Below are 23,812 nucleotides of genomic sequence, written 5' to 3'. Positions count from 1 at the left end.
TTGATTCAAATGTTCATTTCACATTCCTTAATTTCTCTTTATAAATACATTGACACATCAGATAATGTTGTAAAATAAATATATCACTGTTTTGCATCTGCAGATCAAAAAATACTTATTGCTAACAGCGTATAATTAGTAAATAGCACATTATTAGTACATGATACTAATTTCTATTAGACTTAAAAAGATGTTACTTTCTTCCCAGACACTACATTAATGTTTGTTATTTATTCCTTTTAAGATAATAATTTACACCTCCTTTCACTATTCTAGTAGTAATCTTCTTATCCATTAAACATGGCAAAAAATTATATTGCATAATAAAAATGTAAACTGCTAGCATGCATATTTTATGACATTTCACCAAAAAATTAAAAGAAATAAATTTCTTCTGAATATGCTGATTGAATATACTTTGTGATAATATGAAGTCCAAAGAAATTTAATTTTAAAATTTAATTTTAAAAATTTAAATTTTGTTCAAAATATATTAATTTCATTGCTTTAGACATAAGAAGTCATTAAAGTAATTGATCATCTCCACATTACTGACAGAGAAGCAACTGCAGAATTTTTTGTTTCTATCAGACTGCTGATTTAATTCTATTTTTAATACATGATTGCAGCTTGTATTTTTTATGCCTCCTTTTTTTCTTGCCCCAACAATATTAAGCACAACCAAACCCCTAAGCTGAAAGTATTCCTCAGTGACTTTTAACTTCTATGAATCACTGTTAACCATTTTTGCCACATTGTTCTAGATAGAAAGTTTAGTGAATTATTGAACAAGAAAAAAGTCCCATTTTAAAAAATTTAATCTTTGTCATTCTAGAGGAGGAAACAACTTTTCTTGGTCCTCTTGGGGTCCCTGGCTGTGTCTAGAAATTAAACTGACAAAGACAGATGAATAGGAGAAAAGCATGCACATTTATTTAATGTAAGTCATACAGGACAGTGGGGCATTCGTAATGACATGAAGACCTGAAGAAGAAGTTAAGCCTGAGCATTTTCATACTAGGTAGAAAGAACTCTTTAAAGAAGAGTAGATGGGTGCCTGGGTGGCTCAGTGGGTTAAGCCTCTGCCTTCGGATCTGGTCATGGTCTTCAGGGTCCTGGGATCAGGCCCCACATCGGGCTCTCTGCTCAGCAGGGAGCCTGCTTCCCCCTTTCACTCTGCCTGCTGCTCTGCCTACTCGTGATCTCTCTCTCTCTGTCAAATAAATAAATAAATCTTTAAAAGAAGAAGAAGAAGAAGAAGAAGAAGAAGAAGAAGAAGAAGAAGAAGAAAAGTGGAGAGCCATGGAAAAACGTGAGAACACAAAAAAGTATGAGCTAATGGTATCAAGCTGGGGAAATTTAGGAAGGCCAGTTTGTGAGGATGCCTCTCAGATAAAGAATCTCCTTTCCTCTGGATAAGAGAAGAGCAACTCTCAGAAGAACATTTTCTGAGCTGCTGATTCAGGGGAGAAGGAGACAGTCCTTTCTGCACTTGCCCTTGCTCACATTCCTTCCATTTAAAATACTTAATAAACTAATCATCACATTCAGAGTGGTATGTTCTTAACCCAGTCTCCATGAGTGGAACTTAGTGAAAATGTAAATAAAACAGTTCAATTTATGTTGGCTGATTTAATTGATAAATTAATAGTAATTGCCGAAATGCCTAATAATGTTCATCCAATGAATGGAAGATGAGTGAATCAAGATAACAATGAATGCAGAGTAACCAACATTCCCATACTATGCCAAATGTGGCAAACACTTGATTTTGATAAGGAAAGTGAATTCACTTTTAGTAAAACTGTGAACAACTTGTACTATAATTTTTGAAATGTCAAAAGTAGTATTCAAAACTACATTGCCACCCTTTGTCCTTTCCCTTCCCCACCCACTCATGCAGCACAAGAATCGAGGTTTGCCTTTTCTGCACAGTGGCATAAAGCAGTCCTGGATGTAGGTTCAAGATGCTTTCCAGTCCAGTTTTCCAATTTTTGAAAAATATCTCAGCTTTTCTCAATAGACAATAAGAATCTATAATAGTGCTTATATCACATTTTAACTACATAACTGGTATTGAAACAGTAGTCCCTTAAAACTGGGATTTCCAAAAGCAGGTTAAATTTATTAATAGGCTTGTGGTATCCAGAGAACATTTTGAAATGATCATTGGAACACTTCTTTGTAGACCCAAAAGAAGGGAGGAATGATGTTCCATCCACAGAAGGATATATGCTACATCCTGGAGCTCTTAGTGAGGAAGTTTCTTTAATACTTTGTTGCCTAAATCCAAGTTTACAACATTTTGTTCATTTAATATTACAAGTTCCTCTTGAAACCCATTACTGGAGTATTTTAATAAAATGCATTTTAACAGAATCTCTGCAACCTGATTGCTGTAAGCCATTTCAGACAGAAGAGAAGGTTATGCAGCCATGATTAGCTGCTTATAATTGATGTTGGGGTTGGGACATTTCTGCTTAAGAGAAAGAGGTCTCCTTCATGAAACAGAATGCCTGAATGGGGAAAGAGCCACCATCCCTTTAACATGTGATTCCCTCTACTCCCCCAATTAGACCCATTCCTAAGAAGATGTATGCTGAAGACACCCAGCTTTACCTCCTGTGTATTTAATTAAGATCAACTAATTAAAAAAGACTGAAATGGAACCCACCCCAATGCCATGAGAGACATTGGGGCATTTTGAAATGGAGAGCAATGGTGGAGTAGATCATGGTCAAATCTAAGACAGTAAGAAAAAAATGGAACAAAATATTTTCTTGTTTCAAAACATAATAAAGACAGTGGGAATGCATTAGGCATAAAAAGTCATGAAACTTGTGATTATGTCCAGAGAATTTTTCCTAAATAATTAAAAATAATGAATGTTAAGTGACATTTCCACTCTGCAGGAGGCTCCCTCTTCCTCCCATTCAGGGTAGAGCTGCATGTAAAGAAGTACCAGTAAGACAAATTCCCCTGCCCTTTGCCACCAGCAGGTGGATCAGGATTCAGCATGAGGGCCTCTACCCACTGATGGGCAAATTGTTCACCCAAAGGCAATGTCCTGATGGTTGACACCTCAGAAGCCCTATCCCAATGTCAGCTGACAAGTATAATGGGTACTGACTGCAGTCTAATCACACCTGTCAGAATGAGTAGCTGAGAAGCCTCAAAAAAGTCAGGGGGTCTGCTAGCCAAATACTGTTTCTTGGGACTGTGTGAGCAGATTCACAAAGTTTAATTCCTCGATAATCAAGGAAAACTATAGTCTTTTCAGCCCCACCTACCATGGTGCTTCATTGGACTCCAAAGGTCTACATACAGTATTTGCAGCACGAGAAGGTCCTGCTGGCTAAGTGAAAGTGGTGTGTGCCAGAGCATCTGGCCTGACCATGGCATGCCATCATTTTGCATGAAGGAGTGGCATCTGCTTCTCTGGGGGAAACTTTCCCTCACTTGGTTGCCTGAAGCAAAACTGTTGTCTGTGCAAGGCCCTCAATGCACAGACTTCCCTAAATGCCTGGGCTGGTTCACTGATGCTTCAGCTGATGCTAAGCTGAAACCTACTAGTGTCCCCTGGGCTCTGGCGGCTGTTGGGTTCCAGCACCAGCTCTCAGAACCAAAAGTGGACCTGGTCACTGTCCAGTAGATAGGATTCGAGGCTGTCCTTGTAGTTCTGGCCTGCACTCCCTTAAAGCTTGTTGTATTTTTAATGACCCTCGGGCTTTTTCAATAGTCTAATGTTTGGTCTGTCACTTGGAAAACTGTAGGTTGCAAAATAAAGACCCACCTCTGGCAGGTGGTGGGCCTTGAACCATAGATATGAATCAAGCTGCTGACTGGACTGTCTGCGTCACTCATGTTGGTAGTATGGGCTCTGAGACGGATGGAATCCAAGTTTCTGGTCAAACCTCTTCACTCATGTTGCCACTGTCCACAGGCTGGGCACCAAGTATAGAATAGTTTTATGTAGAGGCTGCTACTGTGTGCTGCACTTGGGACTCCTGTCAAGAGTTGGTCCTTTGGTCTTATGTCCCAAGTGGCCACCCTGCCAGAGTGTTGTCTACTCCCAGTGGACTTTGTTGCATTTGTGACCCTTTCCCCAGGCTATCAGTGGTACCTCACTGTTGACAGGCTTTCACATTATGGTACTAATTCTCAGCTGGGGATAATTTTGTCCTCCAGGGAACATTTGGTACTGCCTGGAGCCATTTTTGTTCTTATGACTTGGGGAGAGGTACAACCAGCATCTAGTGGGGTAGACACAAGTATGGTGGGTAGACACAAGTATGGTGACAAACACCCCACAACACACAGGCAGTGCTCACCCCAACCCCATGCCAGCAAATGGTTATCTGGCCCACAATGACAGTAGTAATGAGGCTGAGAAAGTGTAAGTGTGGTTCACATTTATTAGCCAACTCCAGCTACCCCATCATGGCCCTTGCAACTAAGCTGTATCACGCTTTCAGCTTCTGGACCTTTTCCAGTATGATAATGGAACACCTGTTGTCACAAAGGCCACCTAGCAGTAGGCCAATGTTCAAAGTGGTTAACAGACATTTCATGCTCCCTACCATCTACACACATCTGGTATTGAGGAACTCTGAAATGGCTTCCTAGAAAATTGACTCAGAAGGATTCCTCATTCTAGCTCCCTCACTTCCACCAGGTCTACACATATTTATTTATAAGGCAGTTTGGTCACTGGATGCGGCTGTTCCTAGAAAGAAATTGTTTCCTTTCTGTTGTTTCTTTGGTAATTATCAGAACTAACAAGTAGAGCTTACCCATTATATGAAGTTATAGTGAGATATTTTGAAATGAGAAGATTCTATTCTGATCTTTCAGGACAAGAGGTCTGGTCAAGCAGAGTGTGATTGGATAAGAGATAAAATAGGAGGGCACCTGGGGGGCTCAGTGGGTTAAGCCTCTGCCTTCAGCTCAGGTCATGATCTCAGGGTCCTGAGATTGAGCCCCATATCAGGCTCCCCGCCCAGTGGGGAGCCTGCTTTCTCCCTCTCTCTGTCTCTCTGCCTAATTGTAGTCCCTCCGTCAGATAAATAAATATATATTTAAAAAAAAAGATAAAATAGGAATTTGGATGGGACACACCAATGTTAGGGTGGTGTAAGAAAAGCAAGGGCCCTGGTACATGAGGAGAGAATGCCTTAGACCTCAGAAAGTACAAGGGTGGTGGTGATAGCAATTAATGCATTCATTGTCCTCTAGATCCAGCAGCAATGGCTGGGTCAAATAGCTATCGCTGACAATCTGATTGACGGCAGGTTTTGTCGACTGATCCATGTACTATGAAAACAAGAACTTGTGGAGATGGCAGGTCTTGATTCATCTATGTCTGATGCATATAGACCCACAGAGCCAACAATCCTGCTTTGATCTGACTGATACAAATGCATATGCTTCTCTGGATGTCCAAGTGGCCTTGGGATATGCCATGTGTAGTGACTGAGGCTGTAGTTACTCAATGATATGCCCATGAAACTTAACCAAATCAGTGCGGTGGTGGCAACATATTCCCAACTGGAAAGGACGGTACCCCTTTTGTTTATATGTTTGTATGTGGGCCATGGAATATTATTTTAGTGGAAATGGAGCTTTTTGTAACCTATATAGTTCTGTAATTATTGACAACAATGTCAAAGATCAGAAAGTTAATCTGCTGTATTGATAATAGTCTGAGCTTAGATCCCTTTCTGGCTATCCCAAAAGCACTATATCTCTGGGACTTATTTGAAACTGACTGAATATGGAACTCTGGGGAAGGAGTTATGATTGAGACAGACTTCATCCTGTTACTTAGAGACCATTAATAGCAGCCTTAATAAACATTGCACAAACAACTTAAATGGCTTTCGCTTAGGAAAGAACATTTTGGGACAAGCGGTAGAATGTACAGAGCACTTTTAGGTTTCCTTTCTCTCACTTCCTTCTAGATACTTAAGGCATAAGTTCTTTTATTTTTTTTTTCCTTTTTCTTTTTCTCTTTTTATTTCTTTTCCTTCTCCTCCTCCTCCTTCTTCTTTTTCTTCTACTTTTTTTTTTTTTTTGACAGAGATCAAAAGTAGGCAGAGAAGCAGGTAGAGAGAGGGAGGAAGCAGGTTCCCCGCGAAGCAGAGAGACCGATGCGGGGCTCAATCCCAGGATCCTGGGATCATAACCTGAGCCAAAGGCAGAGGCTTTAATCCACTGAGCCACCCAGGCATCCCTCTACTTTTTTTTTTTTTTACAGATTTATCTATTTTACTATAGAGAGAAAGTGAGTGAATGAGGGGAGGGGAGGAGGTAGATGAAGAGAGAGAGAATCCTCAAGCAGATTCCTGGTGGATAGTGAGCCTAACTCAGGGCTTGATGTCAGGACCCTGAGATCATGACCTGAGCCCAAACCAAGAGCTGGACACTCAACAGACTGAGCCATCCAGCTGCCCCAAGGCATAAATTCTTTTAAGGGAATTTATATTCAAGTTCATAAAAGCTTGTAAGGACTCAAGAAATAAAGTTATGCTCCTTAATAGTTTGGAAAACAGGCTCTATAAGAATGATTCTCAAATCATAGTGCATGAGTTCTTGTATTTAAGCAGCTGGACAGAACTTACATCAGAATTGTTGATGGAAATGTTTTTATTTTTAAGAATTTTGTGTTTGGAGGACAATGGAGGATTTTTTAGGATGATTCTGATAAATATATGAGGTTTAAATTGACATTAACTGAATTACTCTCAATCTAACCCTTCAACCTACATTGTTAGAATGTGGCAGGAGGGAGAACTGGAAGAGAAAGAGGGAAATCAGGAAAGGAAATCCAGTTATCATGCAATAAGGGAGTCAGGCTGTAGTTCGTGATGGAGGCTATAAGTGTTCTGCAGGTTTGGGTATAGTTTTTAACTTTTCAAAAGTGTATTTTGTTATTTTTTTCTCCTTGATTCACTTTAAGACTTAGTTTGACATGGTTCACATAAACTGTGCTTGGTTTTAGAAGAGAAGGGAAGAAGAGTGGGGAGATTATGCATCAACCGGGCTCCAGTTTTCGAACAAGGAACCAGTCCCAGGAATACAGTGGGTAGTGGCAGGTGCACAGAAGAGAAAATAAAGACAAAGTCTGCCATGCAGTGAGAAAGAAAAAGGTGGTTGGGGACCAATTTTAGCCAGAGAAATGTCCCTAGAGAAGTTTTCTGGAAAGCTGGTGGAGTTTTCCAACATAAACTGGAGGAGCAGGTACCCCCATGTACACAAATGCTAGTAAATTCCCACTAGGTCAACTAATAAAGGCTCATGAAATCTCCTTCCAGATATCTACAAAGAAGTCATTTGCTCTCTCCCCTGAAGGGCAGGTCTTTGCCAAGTCTCTTAGGGACCTCATCAGCTTTAATGCAAACATTAATTTATTTCACATTGTTAACTGGGCTTATGGCTGGCCCCTGGGATACCAATTAGCTGGATTTTACAGTTAGAAAACAACAGGACCATTAAGATTATAGCCTCATGGTTTATCAAACATATCTCATATTTTAATTGGAATCTACTATGCTCATTGTTTCATGAATGCTGTTTGGGGAGCCAAACCCATCACGTTGTCCAAACCACACATGAGGATTTGCAATGCCCATTACTCCAACTCAAACATCCATGCATTCTCCAAGTCATGTTTAGCAAATGTTGCTTAATAAATATCAATGCAAAAACATTATTGACTTGGTTTAACATGGCTCTACTGAGGAAACCATATTAACTATTAACGAGGGCAAAAATAGTTTGCTCCACATAGAGAAACAGGATTTTATTTCTCTTAAATAAAATATTATGTATATTGTACTTATTAATTACATCTAAGGTTTCTTTTTAATTCATCAAGAAAAATGTTAAATGTTAAGTGATTTTTAGAGGTTCTCCTAGAATGAGTTTTTAACATTTTCATGAAAAGGAAGTCTATAATAAATGTGTGAATCTATTTTTAGGGAACTTTTTGGAGCTAAGTAAGATCTTAACTCACAGAATAATTTTCAAGTGGAAACTTGGCTTGGACATATGAAGGATGTGAATTCACTGAATTAAATCTGTGGAATGTTCCAAAGAGTTGATGACTAGTTAGAGTTTCACTGTCTTAGAGAATAGGTATTTGGTGTGAGACGATTGGTGACTTAATAGAGATTTCTGAGACTCTGGGCAATAATTAATTTTACTGATTTTTTTTTCACACAACCCTCCATAGATGATTCTGATGATTTAACCAGACCTAGAATTTAAATCATATCTTTGCTGTGAGCAAGAATCCTTAAGTGTAAATCAACAACTGTTTCTCAGGTTTCTCTAAGTTACACATTATCAGTAGGAAGAGTCCTGAGACACCAGGTTATGGAGAGAGATACAGATACTCCAGAACACCCTATTATTATTATTTTCTTTTCATTAAAAAATTACCTGTTGTTTGTGATTATCCAGCACAGGACTTTGCACACATGAAATCCAGGAAGTGTCTTTTAATCATTTGAATGAATTAACTGAGTAATCTTGTAAAAGTAGTTTGCCTTCTCTGGATCTGTTTCTGCGTATAATAAAAGATTTTTTTAAACTTCCTCATGAAAATAAGTTGGAAATAGGATCCAAAGATCTGAGTTCAAGTCCTGGATGTGTCATTCACCTACTGTCTGCTCTTGGACAAATTACTTAATCTCCAAATCCCAATTTTCTCTTCTCTGTAATGAAGTCAACAAAACCTTCCTCCACATTGTTGGAAGAATGAAATGAACTGTATGACCCAAAAGTGCCTACAAGCTGCTTGGCATGTGGTGTAAACTTCTTAGGCAATTGTTGACTCCTTTTCAACTACAGTATTCTGTAATCCGATTCCACTTAGAAACTTGAACTCAGAGAGAAACAAATAGATTACTTAGATAATTATCCTTTTCTCCTTGGTAAGAACCACATGACATATTTAAACTTGATTTACTTTTAGATGAAGAAACAGGAATATGTTTTCTCATTTGGAAGATGGAACGGAGAATGACAATTTCATTTCCCTTTTCTTTCTGAGAACTCATTTATCTTTCAAACTGTTACAAATTTCCAATTTGCCAATGATTGCTCTTGTAAAGAACACGGGAGATGTGTGGGTCCTTGTAAAATGTCATGCCATGGCTTTTAGTGGTTATTTCCATTTCTATAGGGCTTAATGCTTTTAAAAAAGTCTTATTATACCCACTCTCCAATGTTCTTATTACAACAGTGCTATGAAGTGGGACAGGTTGCATTCATTTTCTCTATGAAATGAAAGCATTAAAGTATAGGGAGACTAACTCTCGGACAGAAAAAGAATAATCCATATCTCCCAATGTTCCCATGAACTTACCACTAGATGAAAAAAGGAAAAATAATTTGAATTCTTATAATAATTAGTCTTCTCAATATCACCAAATGTTTAATATTAGGTGGCTGTGGGGCGCCTGGGTGGCTCAGTGGGTTAAGCCTCTGCCTTCAGCTCAGGTCATGATCCCAGGCTCCTGGGATCGAGCCCCGCATCAGGCTCTCTGCTCAGCGGGGAGCCTGCCTCCCCCCTCTCTCTGCCTGTCTCTCTGCCTACTTGTGATCTCTGTCTGTCAAATAAATAAATAAAATCTTTAAAAAAAATTAGGTGGCCTTTTTAGATAACTGGACCTTGTTTTTCATAAAAATATGTGTGTGTAAATACACACATTTATGTATGTCTATGTCAATGTGGCCTACAAAATATTTTATTTTTCAAAGATGTATTTATTTGTTTGGGGGGAGGGGCAGAGGAAGAGGGAGTCTTTTTTGTGGCATTCAATTTATTGTTTTCTCTTCATACAAACTATTTTAATAAAATATTTTTAAAGTAATGAAAAGTTAATTTATGTAATGAATCATGGGCAAATTTCTGTGTATATTTCTGGAAGCATACACTAACATATAATAATGTTACTATGCAAGAACATACAGTCTTAAGTAGACTCCATGCTGAGTATGGAGACTAACTGGGGGCTCAATCCCACGAACCATGAAACCAAGAGCTGGAAGCTTAACCGATGGCAACACCCAGGTACCCTGGCCCACAAAATATTATTATGTATAAATAATTATTTAAAAAGTTCTCTTCCAAAATAGAAAAACTCAGGTAGATGGGGTGAGAATAAGGTTAGATTTCACTATTGAGGTACAGCAGTGTACACTGGGAAAAAAGATCACATTTATGGTCTCATCTTTATGACCTCATTTAACATCAATTATCTCCTTAAAGAAGCTAACTCTAGGGTGCCGGGATGGCTCAGTGGGTTAAACCTCTGCTTTCGGGTCAGGTCATGATCTCAGGGTCCTGGGATTAAGCCCCACCTTGGGCTCTCTGCTCAGCGGGGAGCTTGCTTCTCCCTCTCTCTCTGCCAGCCTCTCTGCCTACTTGTGATCTCTCTCTCTGTAAAATGAATAAATAAAATCTTTAAAAAAAGGAACTAACTCTAACTATAGTTCACATTGGTAAGTTAAGACTCCAACACACACATTTTTTTTTTAGGGGAGCAAAGTATTATCCATAACACCATCAGTGTCCTAATGTCTCTAATAAGATAGATCCTTACTTGCTGAGGATAGAATTCTTGGTCCTAAATTCTTACACTACAGTTAATTTTTTTTCCTGTTTTTGAACTTCATAAAATGGAAATATCCAGTATGTAGTTTTTTGCATCTTGCTTCTTTCAATCAATAATATTATATTTGTAATATTCATCCGTGTCATACAGTGCTACATTTCATTGATTTTTTTGCTTTGTGACCTTTATGTATATCCCACATGTGTTGATCCAATCTCACATAGAAGAAATGGTGGGTCGTTTATGGTTTGAGACTATCATGAACAGGCTGCTGTGGATGTTCCCATGTACTTGACTGTTCCTTCACGTAGCCATATTCCTGTTGGGCTTATACATAGGACTAGCATTGCCTGGTCATAGGATGTGCAAATCTTCAACCAAATCAGGTTATAAACCAAACTTCTTTTCCAAGTAGTTGTACAAGATACATTCTTACCCAGCACATGAAAATGCACTGTTTTACCTCCTAACCAACACTTGCAAATGTCAGTCTTAAAAACTTTAGCCCACTGGTGGAGATGTCTTGGTATCACGTGGTGGTTTTAATTTGCATTTCCTGATGATTAATAAAGAGGCAAGAACCCTTTCACATGTTATCAATCCTCAGTGTTATGGACTGAATGTTTTTGTTCCCTTAAAATTCATCTGTTGAAACCCTAACCCCCTATGTGTTGATATTTGGAGGTGGGGCTTTTGGGAAGTAATTGGTTTGGATAAAGGCAGGAGAGTGGGACCCCTATGACTGCGGTTCTCTCTGTTCCTTTCTCTTTCTCCTTCTGCCAAGTGAAGACATAGGGAGAAGTCACCTGTTGGAAAGAGAGCCCTCAGCAGAGACCAAGTTAGCGGGCACCTTGATCTTGGACTTCTCAGCCTTCAGAACTGTGAGGAATAAATGTCTGATATTTAAGCCTCCCAGTCTATGGTATTTTGTTATAGCTACTTGAGCAGACTAACATACTTGCACATTCTCTTACAAAGTGTCTATCTAAGGTTTTTGCTAATTTTTCTATTAGGCTCTCTTTTACCTCTTTTCTCTCTTTTCCCATTTCTTTGTACGTATTGGGTACAAGTATTTTCATGTTTGCTTGTTTATATGTTTTATTCATATAGTCTTCCATTTCCTGTCTTGCCTTTTAAACATTGTTAATAGTATCTTTTTTTAAACTGAACCTCAAAATTTAGTAAAGTCTAAGTTATCAAGGCTTTCTTTCATGATCATCAGTGCTTTTCGTGGCTTAAAACAGCAGTTGATACCCCTATGTTGTAAAGATATTATCCGTAATATCTCCATATGCGTACTGTTTTGGTTTAAGTGCTACAATCCACGCAGAATTACTTTCTGTGAATGATGTAATTTAGGGTATATTAATTTGCCAGGGCAGCCATAACAATGTGCCACACACTGGGTGACAAAGGCAATAGAAATATATTTTGTCATAACTGTGAAGCTGGAAGTCTGAGATCAAGGTCCTGGAAAGATTGGTTTCTTCTGAGGCCTCTCTTCTTTGCCTATAGATGCTGATTCCCTCCCTGTCTTCCCATGGTCTACACTGTGTGTGTGGCTGTGCCTATATTTCCTTTTTTTTTGCAAGGACCCCAGTTGTATTAGATTTGGGACCACCCTACAGTCCTTGTTTTAACTTAATTACCTCTGTAAAGACCCTCATCTCCAGATAGAGTCAGATTCCAAATACTAGGGGTTAGGATTCCAACATATGAGTTTTGGGGGACACAATTCAGCCCATAATTTAGGGTCAGAATTTTTTTTCATGTGGGTAGCTAATTGACCCAGTATATTTATTTAAAATAATGTTTTTCTTTATTATTTTGGTAGCAAATTAATCAGAATTTAAGTGTCCATATACATGCGAGTTTGTTTCTCAACTTTCTCTTCCATGACTCTTCTTCATAATTCTTATGTCAATAATACTATTTTAATTACTCTAGGCTAATTATAGGTCAATATTTCTGAGACAAAAATCTTTCAATTGTTCTTCTTTAACAATATCTTGTTCTTTTTAATCTCCATATAAAAAGGAATTTTTTTCAACTCCCCCCTCAAAAAAAAAATTCTTGTTGGCATTTGATCAGGATGGAATTGTCTTTATAGATCAATTTAGGGATAATTTATATCCTCAGACTATTTAGTCTTCCAATCTACTATCTTGGCATGTATGTCCATTATTTAGAACTTTTCCAATTTATTTTAATAATATTTCAAACTTCTGTGTAGATATTTTGCATAGCTTCATTAGACTCATTCCTATGTTTTAACATTTTTATCATTATGAATGGTGTCATATCATACAATTTGGTTTTTCGTGGTAGGGTGGTGGTACATAGAATTTTAGTTACTCTGTTTTTTGTTGTTGTTGTTGTTATTGACCTTAGATCAGCAAGTTTGTTGAACTCATGTATTAATAATTTATCTCTAAATGTCTCGGAATTTTCTACAAATATAATTATAATCTGAAAATGAGGTGACTGTTTTATCTCTTCTCTTCTAAACATTTAAATTTTTATTTATTTCCCTTGGCTTATTGAACCAGCAGAACTCCTGATACATTGTTGAATGGCGGTGGAGAGAACAGGAATTTCTTGTCTCATTCCCAATCTCAAATGAAAGGAAATTGAGCACTGCTCTTCATCAGATTAGGGGGATTCTCTTCTTAGTTGACTAAGAGAGTTTATAATAATGGGTGTTAGATTTTACCCTATTTTTTTCTGCATCCATTGAAATAACTATATAATTTTTCTTTCAAATTGGTAAATTAACATGATTGATTTCTAAATAAGTCACTTGTTTTAAATTAATCTTGCACTCCTGGAATAAATAAACTTTGTTACTAAGAATTCTTTTTTATGTAGTGCCTGTTTTTATCAGCTGTTATTTTACTTATAATTTTTATTGCTAAATTCAATGAGGGAGTTGCACCTGTAATTTTTTCTACTAATTTCCTTTGTCACTTGTCAGATTTTAGTATCAAAATTATGATGATTTTATATAAAACAGGTTGCAGATTACTAAATCTATTTTTTTCTTGTCTATAAAAGAAGTAAGCAAGATTGGTGGGTTTTATTCCTTAAATTTGTGACAGGATTAACTGGTAAAACCAGCTGGGCCTGGAGTTCTTTGTGGGAAGATTTATAATTACAGTTTCAAATTCTCTAATAATTATAGGATTCCACATTTTCTATTATTAGTTGTATTTTTCTACTGTTTGCCCATTTCATCTAAATTTTCAAGTATATTGGCACCAGTGTTATTATAATTTTCTCCTATGATATTTGTAATAGCCTTGTGATGTCCCCATTTAAAAAATCAAAATAATATTTCTGATGATCTCTTTTTATGTATTCCTGGATATATATTTTTCTTCATCAATCTCACCAGGGAAGACTTGTTACTTCATTTAGTCTTTCCAAGAATTAAATTTTAGGTTGTTCTATCTTTTCTATTGTATATTTGTTTTCTAATTCATTGATTTCTGCATTTATTTTATTATTTCCATACTTCTTCCTTTTGGGCTAAATTTGTTGTCTTTTAAAAAAATGTTTTCTGATAAGCTCATTAACTTTTAGTCTTTCTCCTTTTCTATAAATTTTCCTGTATAGCTCACATGTTCTGATGTATAATTTTATTCTTAAAATTCATTTCAAATTGTTTTCTGGATTCCATTGGGCTTTCTTTTTTGAGTCATGTATTTTTAGAAGGATATTTTTAACTTCCATATGTAGATTTTCTAGTTATATATGTAATTGATTTTTAGCTCAATTGCCTTGTGGTCAGAAAACTCATTCTGTATGATTTCAATTATATGAATTTAGTAGAGCTCTGGGTTTTGGTACAGTGCTCGGCCAATTTTTTTAAATATTCTGTCAATGCATGGAAATCTTGTGTAGTATTCTGTAGTTATTGATTGCAGTGTTTCACATACATCAGCTACATCAACTACTATTGTTGTTCAAATTTTTTATATCCTTATAGTTCTTAGTTTTGATTTGTTTTTGATGTGATTGTTCTACCAGGTACAGAATGACATATTAGAATCTCCTAGTATTGTAGGTTTGATTATTTTTCTTGTAATTCTGTTAATCTTTTCTTTACTCATTTTAAAGTTAAAAGGTGCCTTGCCTTTAAATTTAGAATATAAAATTGGACCTCAGGTGCTCTCTCTTTACTTTCAATCTTTGTGACTTTTTATATCTTGGATAAAAATGTCTTGCAACTGGGACACGATTTTTTTTTGTTTTTTCTAGTCTGAAAATCTTTGATGTTTGATGAAAGTAGTCAATTTAAAAATAGATTTGCATTAAGATCTATCATTACTTGTTTACTATTTTTTCTAACTATAATAAATAATTTTTCATATTTCTTGCCTCTCTTCAGAGTACTTTTTAGTATTCCACTTTCTCTATTTTCTTAGACATTTCATATTCTTCTATCATTCTTTGTTTTGGTATTAACCAAGAGATTACAACAAAAATCTTGACTTCTAAGTCTCTAATGTTATCAGTAATTTTTTCTTGGGGCACCTGGGTGGCTCAGTGAGTTAAACCTCTGCCTTTGGCTCAGGTCATGATCTCAGGGTCCTGGGATCGAGCCCCACATAGGGCTCTCTGCTCCACAGGGAGCCTGATTCCCCCTCTCTCTCTGCCTGCCTCTCTGCCTATTTGTGATCTCTCTCTGTGTCAAATAAATAAATAAAATCTTTTTTTTTTAAAAACTTTTTTTTTTTAAGATTTTATTTATTTATTTGACAGAGATCACAAGTAGGCAGAGAGGCAGGCAGAGAGAGAGGAGGAAGCAGGCTCCCCGCTGAGCAGAGAGCCCGATGCGGGGCTCGATCTCAGGACCCTGAGACCATGACCTGAGCTGAAGGCAGAGGCTTTAACCCACTGAGCCACCCAGGCGCCCCAAATAAATAAAATCTTTTAAAAATAATAATAATAATTTTTTCTCTCTTGAGACAATGCAAAAATATTAAAACTATTTAATACCATTTATCATAAATACAGTGTATATATAATTTTAAATTCTATTATCTATATGTGTATATATAAAATATTAAGATATATATCTTAAATTCTAAAAACTAATATTATTTTTATATACTTAATATTCAATTCAATTTACCCAAACATTTATTGCTTTTCATTCTTTTTTCAATTTGATCATCTTTCTGAGAGTCTTTTCTTTTGTCTGAAGAATACTCTTTAGCATTTCCTTTAGAGAAGTATGCTAATAACAAACTCCTATAATTATTTTTATATCAGATATACATTCTATCTTTATTTTTAGTATTTGGTTTCGTTTTGTTTCATAAATGTTGGAGTTTCTTTGTAGGGGTGGGTAGGGTCACCACCCCAAATTTGGTCTGGATATCAGGACTGATGAAGTCACAAAATCCAGGAGGGTGTGACAAAATTTATTAATCACATAATAAGGGTTTCTGGGGAGAGCAGGACAGACTCCTAAGCTGGTCCAAAAGTGGCGTTAGGCAGCAAAAGTGCATTGGGTTGGTAGCTTTTTGGCAATTATGGGGTGGAGTCATGGAGATCTTTCTCTTGTGCAAGCTGGGGCTTTGCATAGTTTGAAGACCCCTCCCCCACAGACACTAACGGGGGAGCTCCTCAGCTTGCTTTTCAGTTTGTCCATTCATGGGCTGGAGAGGAAAAGGGATGAGGGAGGCTTAAAAGAGTCAAATATCAAAAACTGAGTCAGACTCTGTCTTACAATTGCCCTCTTATTGGTCCGTTTTACTGTTTTGTTGTTGTTTTGTTTTAGTGGTTATCCTTGGGCCAATACTATATTGTATTGTATCATATTAACTCAGTAAGAGTCTATGTACAGTCAATATCATATTTCATTTATTTACAGCCCACTTCACTTGCAGTGGTTACATTTCATTTACTTCTCATCTCCATCTTTTGTGCTATTATTGTCATACCTTTTACCTCCACATACATTATAATTCCAATCTTACAATTTTGTTTTTTTCCTTAATAGTCCTAGGGTGTTTTTCTCTGGTGTTCTAAGCTTAATAGTAGGTGGTTTATCAGATCCTGCTTCAGTGGGCTCTGGACTCTAATATTGACTCTCCTGGGCCCACCAGGCTGTCCAAGTGCCACTGCCCCTCTGTGCCTTTTCCCAGGTCTTCCAAAATAAACAGATGTCCCTATGGGGGGGCTGCCCAAATTCTGGGCTTACTTCTCAAGGTTGTGTTCTTCCATGGGATCTTGGCTTTATCCTTTTCTATTTGTTTTGTTTAGCCCTCATGTCTTTAAACAGATTTAAAATAATACATTTAGTCCCATTTTTATGGATGATCAGAGGGGATAGAGTAAGATATGGTCTTCCCTTGATGGGAGTTAATATTCCCTCCCCATTTCATTATTACTAATAGCGAATTTATTCTCTGAGTTTAAAGAGAATAGATAAAGCAAAATTCCATTTGAATAATAGGGTAATAATTGAATGGTACTGCCTCCCAATAGAAAATGTTAATGTATTGAGTCACGGTTTTTAGATCTCTCCAAACATTTTTGCTCTCTAATTCTTGTGCCCAAATAAATCTATATGGGCACAGGCACCTGAAAACACTGCTCTTGTTGCTCATCAGATATGTTACAGACCTATGTGAAGCTAACACAGGCAAACCTTGTCATTCATCTTATTATCTAGTTAGTGCAAAGCTCTTGGCTGGGCTATGTGGCCATAGTCAATCACTACAATTGCAGAAAGGTGGCTATTGAATGCTTTATGAGACATTATGGTAAGCCCTTATCAGGAAAGCCAAATATCAAGATTTGATTGAGTGTAGAGGGGTTGAGACACTTAGTGAGTTGTAAGGATCCAGGTTTACATATTTTCTTCTTTTGAGAATCTTATTTCCATATCTATAGACAATTCCATATGACCAGTGGTCCCATGAAGACCATCTACAAAGTTGCCCAGACTGCACTGACCCAGGTGAGAATCTCTGGTTAGGTATAATTGCACACTCACTTGTTCAATCTGAATCCTGGTTTTTCAGAGATACTCTCCTGTTTTAATATCACCAGTGACTGGGGCTCATTGTAATCTCCAGACACCTATTTTATTCCTGAAAAAATTCTGGTAGTACTCATTGCTTCACATTGAGCAGAACCCCTTTTCCTGGTGGATTTCATGAGACTTTGTAGGTAAATCCAGTATTTCTTCCTTATGACAATCTTACATGCACTGACTCTAACCTCACGAAGCTCTCAAATCTTCTCTCTTCTGAGTCAATCATTCCTATATCTTTTAGCCATTTCTTAGACAAAATACTTTAAGGGCCAAAATTTAAACAGTTTACAGAATTCAGGCAAATAAAATAGAAGAATGAAGTGGGCCTGCTCTCTGCATTAAACATATAGGCATATTCTTCATTTAGAACCCTTTAATTTTGCTGCTTTTGATGAGAGCAGAAAAATATATTTCTTTTAGAAGAGTGTCACACACCTGGGGGTAATTGATAATGGACTGGCAACTTCAGCACTGAGGAGACACATGCCAGTGAGGGGCTGATTCCAGCTGGGAGTGTACACTCCATCTCAAGCAGCAGCTCCACTCCATTCTGGCCCATGATTGTCTTGTGGGAAAATGGAATGGTATAATTAGTTCTTCTGATTATTTAAGATAAAAATAAAAACCCAGAATCCAGATTTGTATGTAATGTAGTCTAAATTTAAATGTAAGTTCAAATCATGTTTGAAACCCTGTGTGGGCTAAACAAAGTGGTAGTTCCCCTAGTCTGCTTCCAAGCTCATCAAACCTGGTTGTTTCCCGTCAGTGTCTCCAGGAAGGACATCTCCTTCCTGGAATGTGTTTCCTAACTCAGGATGCTATTTTCCTGCTATTGTGTGGTCAGCATAGATTAAAGGCATTCTAGATAAACTGCCACCTAAATACCCTAAGCTATTGGAAGGAGAGGGGGAAGAAGAGAAAGATGACACAATCTCACACTGACTCATACTGGGTTTTCTGACAGCTACAATCTCCAAACTATTTTTTTGGTGGGGTAGGGGGTCATGTTGAAATCTTGTTTCCTTCATCCTGTTCTAAGCACTTACGGATCTTTTGACACATGATCAGAAGATTATAATGATCAAAAATACCTCTTAGGCAAGGGGCAGCACTTTGGCAGAGAGGCATGGAAATGCTTCTGTCAACCCAGCTGGAGAGAAGATAGCCGAGCCCACCCTTGGTCACTGAGTCCCCATTAAGGCAATTCACACTATTTCTTTCCTGTATGGAGCCTAGCACCTCTCACCTATCTCACTTCCCTGGACCCTCCATCTTCCTTCTTTTATTCAGGATGACAGGTCTTGGAGGAGAAAGGTTGTGTTATTGAAGGTAGACATGGGATTATCTTCTAGGGTCCTCAGGATGGATTGTGCTGATCTTCCGTGTGTTGGTTGCCCTGTGATGTGCTCATACCTTGCTACCTCAGGGAATAAGAAGCAGAGTAAGATAAGAAAAAGAAGAAGAAGGATATATTATCTTTAAAAGCCATGCTATGGTCTGTGTATTTAACTTTGCAGTACCAGAATGGGAGAAGGGAAACCTGACTCAGGGAAAGTCAACTCTTCTCTGAGCTGGGGTTGAATCACACCATTAATTGGTATGTATGTATGAGTAGGAAGCTCAGAGAATTCTAGTGTCAGAGGACCATCTGCCAGTACACACTGTTCCTCCTCCAGAAAGATGCACATGATATATGCAGTCTCCGTATGCAGATATGTAATTACAGCAAAGACAGGAAACAATGAGAGCCAATGTGGTCAATAGCTACAGGATGGAGTTACCTCTCCTGCTCATTAGGCTGCTAGGGTCATCATAGCTGTAATGAGCTTGGTTGTTATGCTATGCCTAACTTAATGATCAATAATGCATTGGAAGTCTTTTCTTGTCCATTTGGCATAAGTAAACTTGTCAAGATTTTATGTATACACAGTTATATGCACATTGAGTCTGACTTTCTGGGACTCCAGTTAGAATGTGAGTTTCTGTAAACATGGAAGAGTTTCCTAAGAGTTTGCCATGTTTCCTTCCTGCATTCCTGGATGGTGCTCTACACAGCATGCGGATCTCAGCATAACAACAAGGAGCTGTGGGCTTTGCCTGAAAGTGTGACATCTGCAACCCTCTCATGACTGCCCAGAGGATGAAATTTGGGCCTTCAGTGCTGCCTGTGACATCAGAGCAAGAGAAACAAATATCTTCTCAGTCCATTTATAGACTGTATCCTTGCCTTGTTTCCCAGACACCTGAGACCTCCTCTTACCCATTGTTAAAGGGGACACCTTAATATCTACTCTACTGGGCTCCAGTGACCATTCCGTGAAAACTATGCATGTAAAACAGAAGAGGACTTATAGATGCCAGGGACTGCTGTTAACAAGTCTTGGTAGTCTGATAAGGGCCAACAGCTGCTACTAACAGCTGCGCTGAATATAAATGAAGATGAGCTGAAGCATACAAAGGTTTGAAACCTCTGGGAATATTGCTCTTAAATTCAGATAATTGAACTGTACTGCACAGAGTACATACCACAGAGTGTTTTGTAGACAAGCCTTTGTGAGTTGTTATGGAGAAAATACAGTGTTGTAAAAGGGGTCTTAATAATGACAGCTCTTTATTTCAAGAAGACTAGGAAAATATCATGTTAAATAAGATATATGAGTTTCCATGACATTCAGTAAATCAAGGAAACAATGACCTCTGACATCTGCTTCCCTATTGATTCCCGGCTCCACAGAACATTCCACTGTTAAATGAGATAAATAAATGGGCAGTCTTAGCAACATGAAGTAGAAATTGCTGAGCAGAAGCACTGTGTATTTCATACACTCCGTGGTTGATGGAGCCTGCTGTCTATGCTCTGGGTGAGTCCTTGAAGGGGAGTCTTGGCTTTTCACCTGTGACAGGTCAAGAGTGAAGAAGTGAATGGGGCACTCTGATCCTATCAGAACAAGAGCTGCCATGGACCTGTAGGGGAAATGAGAGAGAGTATGTGTAGTGAAATTTGCAACAGAACAGACTTGATGCTAAACCAGCACAGACTAGATCCTGAAGTGCCACCTGCTCACAAAAGTCACCCACAGCTGGAGTGGGAAAGTGTGAGGATGGGTGGGGGCTAGGGACTATACACCATGTCTACCCCCTTTCTTTGGCAGGAGAATGAAATGTGGCCCTTTCTGGAAAATGGCTGAATCCTGGTCTAAAAATAAAAAGAAGGGAACAGCATGGAGTCAGTTCACACTTTTGATATCTACAGTGTGCCAGCATTTTACCTCCATCCTCACATCTGATATCATCTGACTGGGCTGCAAGGGACACAGAACATTGACTTGGAGCCACTGGGGCTGAGTTTGAGGCTGCCTCTTACATTGGTTAGCTGGGTTCCTTGTGCAAACTCCTAACCTCCCTTTGTTAAGTGTACTTCAATGCACTCCTTTGTTGAGCAAGAAGAGTAACACCAAAAGAACAGTGCACAGTAGGTGCCTACCTCAGTGGTTTCAGCCTCTGTCTGGCACACAGAGGAACGGTTACATCACTGATCTAGCTGGCCAGACATCAAAGGGGACAATCTCTGTCTGGCCCTCTGAACTTTTGGATTTTTTTCCTTTGTTATTCTTTTAAAAAGAAACAAACAAAACAAAACAGACAGAAAACAACAGCAACAACAAAAACCCAAGGACTATCATTCCCATGTGCACATAGACTTTCTGGATCATTTCTGCCTGCCTCAATTCAGCAAGTTACCGACAATCCACATCATGCTTGTCTAATAAATGCACTGGTTGATTGAGATTTCACTATCAATGAATTCATGGCTCATCTGAGACATTGTGTAATTCAATTCAGTGAAAAGTCACCAATAAAGGACAGAAAATAAAGCAAAAAGGCACAACTGAAAGGTGAGTAAATCCTAAGATAGTTTTTAGGACAACTGTTTTAAAAGCAGATGAATTATGCATTGACTGATACATATCCATGGAATGGTTAGCAAATGTCCAACTTGCTTGCATTTGTTTCTTGCTCTAAAAATTGAAATGTGTGCATGGAGAACTCAGTGTGGTGCATAAACAATGAATTCTGGAACACTGAAAAGAAATAAAATATGAATAAATAAATAATGATTAAAAAAGAAAAAAATTGTAATGTGTGTGAAAAAAAGTTGATCAATGGCTACCTCTTTCTATTGATTGAAGTATGTTGCTCCATATGACGGTCATCTTAACAACTTCTAGACAACTGAACATCAATATAAAGAAGATGTTTTCTCCACTGTTGAGGGTGATCTCTTTACTCAGTTAAGCAAGCATTTTTTTTAGAATATCAACGCTGTTCTAGGTGCTGTGCTCTGAAGAGTAGATAGGAAGATGGATTAGGTTAGAGTACCAGCCCTTGGAGCTTACACAGTAATTGGGAGCTCAGGCATGTAATTGGATGATGCAGGTGTACCTTGGTTTGCTGAAGCACAGGGTGGTAAATAAACTACGAGAAGGAACTCTTAACTCAGACTTAGGTCAAGAAGGGCATCTGGTGAAGAACAACGTGAGCTGGAGAAGAGGTGATAGAGGAGAAAAAGAAGAGTATGCCCTTGCCTTGGGGTGTGTTGTGGCTGGGAATTTCTCCGTGACTGGAGCATCTATTAGAGAGCGTGTAATGATGAGTGATGAGGCTGGGGTCATCAGAAGGAGTTAAGACTCATCGGGTAGGAGCAGGGAGGCACTGATAGAGTTTATACAGGAGTACCATGGCTGTAATTATGTTTTAGAAATTTCCCTCTGGGTGCTACATGGATAACAGGTTTGAGAGATGTATTGGATTATTGGGGCTTCAGAGACCAATTTTTACGTCTGTTGTTATAATCAAGGCAACAGTTTGTGAGGCCCTAAGCTGAGGTGGAGACCCAGAGCACGGGGGACACAGATAACATTTGTTATCTTGCCTGCGTGCATTTCAGTAAGCACTGTATCCAAATAAACACAGAAGAAAATACGTAGCAGGTTTTTTGTTTTTCTTTTTCAAAAAGTTGTAAGAGGTTGAAAGAGGGGTGGATAATAAAGTATGACATTATAATACCCATTGTGGAGAACCAGGCTTCAGTGCATGGGGAAAGGACTATGTTACACTGACACAATGACAGAAAGAACATAGCCTTAGGTGATGAAATTACACTTATTAAACAGAGACACTATTTTAGGCACCACATTCCATTTGACAGAGAGCCAAAAACAGATGGTACCTTGCAATTTGCTGGACTACAGTTTTCCAAAAGTGTGTCAACTTGGAAATTGGAATCCTTCAATTTGCCAAGTGCTGATAACTCATCCTGCCTATTCCGCTGCATATTAATTGGCATCCAGCTCAGTTGCTTAGATTTTTAACTATAGAAGAAATACAAATATATGGTAAAAGTTTGAAAGAAATCACACATTAGAGAAGAGTATAAATTAAAAAGTCTCCTCCCCACTCCTACTTCCTTATTTAGCTCTCACTACAGTTAATCTCTTGTGGATTCTTTTCACATTTTAATGGATATAGAACTTTCATACATATATACATGTTAAGTGGACATCCTTGTACATCTTTGCTTGGTTGTATGGTAACTAATTCTCAGAAGTAGAATTATTGTGTCTAAGACTGTGTTTGTTAAATTTTTAATAGTTTTCACAAAACTGTTGTTCCAAAATATTGCACAAATACCTCTCATATCCACAACTAGATCTATCATCTGTATCTACCTATCCCATTTTATTGCATATGTGGTAGTGTTATTTCATTGTGATTTAATTTGTATTTCCCTAATGTGATGTTTTACCTCTTTTCACATACTTATATGCCATCCAAATTATCTTCTTTGGTGAAATGCTGTTCAAATCTTTTGCTCCTTTGTTATTAGGTTATCAATTTTCTTTTTTCTTTCCTTTATTATTTTCTTTTATTTTTATTTTAGTTTCAAGTTTTTGTTTGAATTTCAGTTAGCTGACATATAGTGTAATATTGGCTTCAAGAGTAGAATTTAGTGATTCATCACTTACATACAATACTCAGCTTATCACAAGTGCCCTCCTTAATCCTCATCACCCATTTAGCTCATCCCCTGCTCACCTCCTTCCACAGACCCTCCATTTGTCTCTATCATTAAGAGTCT

This window comes from Lontra canadensis, unplaced genomic scaffold, assembly GCF_010015895.1.
Source record: "Lontra canadensis isolate GAN:19392208 unplaced genomic scaffold, GSC_riverotter_1.0 scaffold135, whole genome shotgun sequence".
In the NCBI taxonomy this organism is placed as follows: Eukaryota; Metazoa; Chordata; class Mammalia; order Carnivora; family Mustelidae; genus Lontra; species Lontra canadensis.
This window is presented reverse-complemented; position numbering follows the sequence as displayed.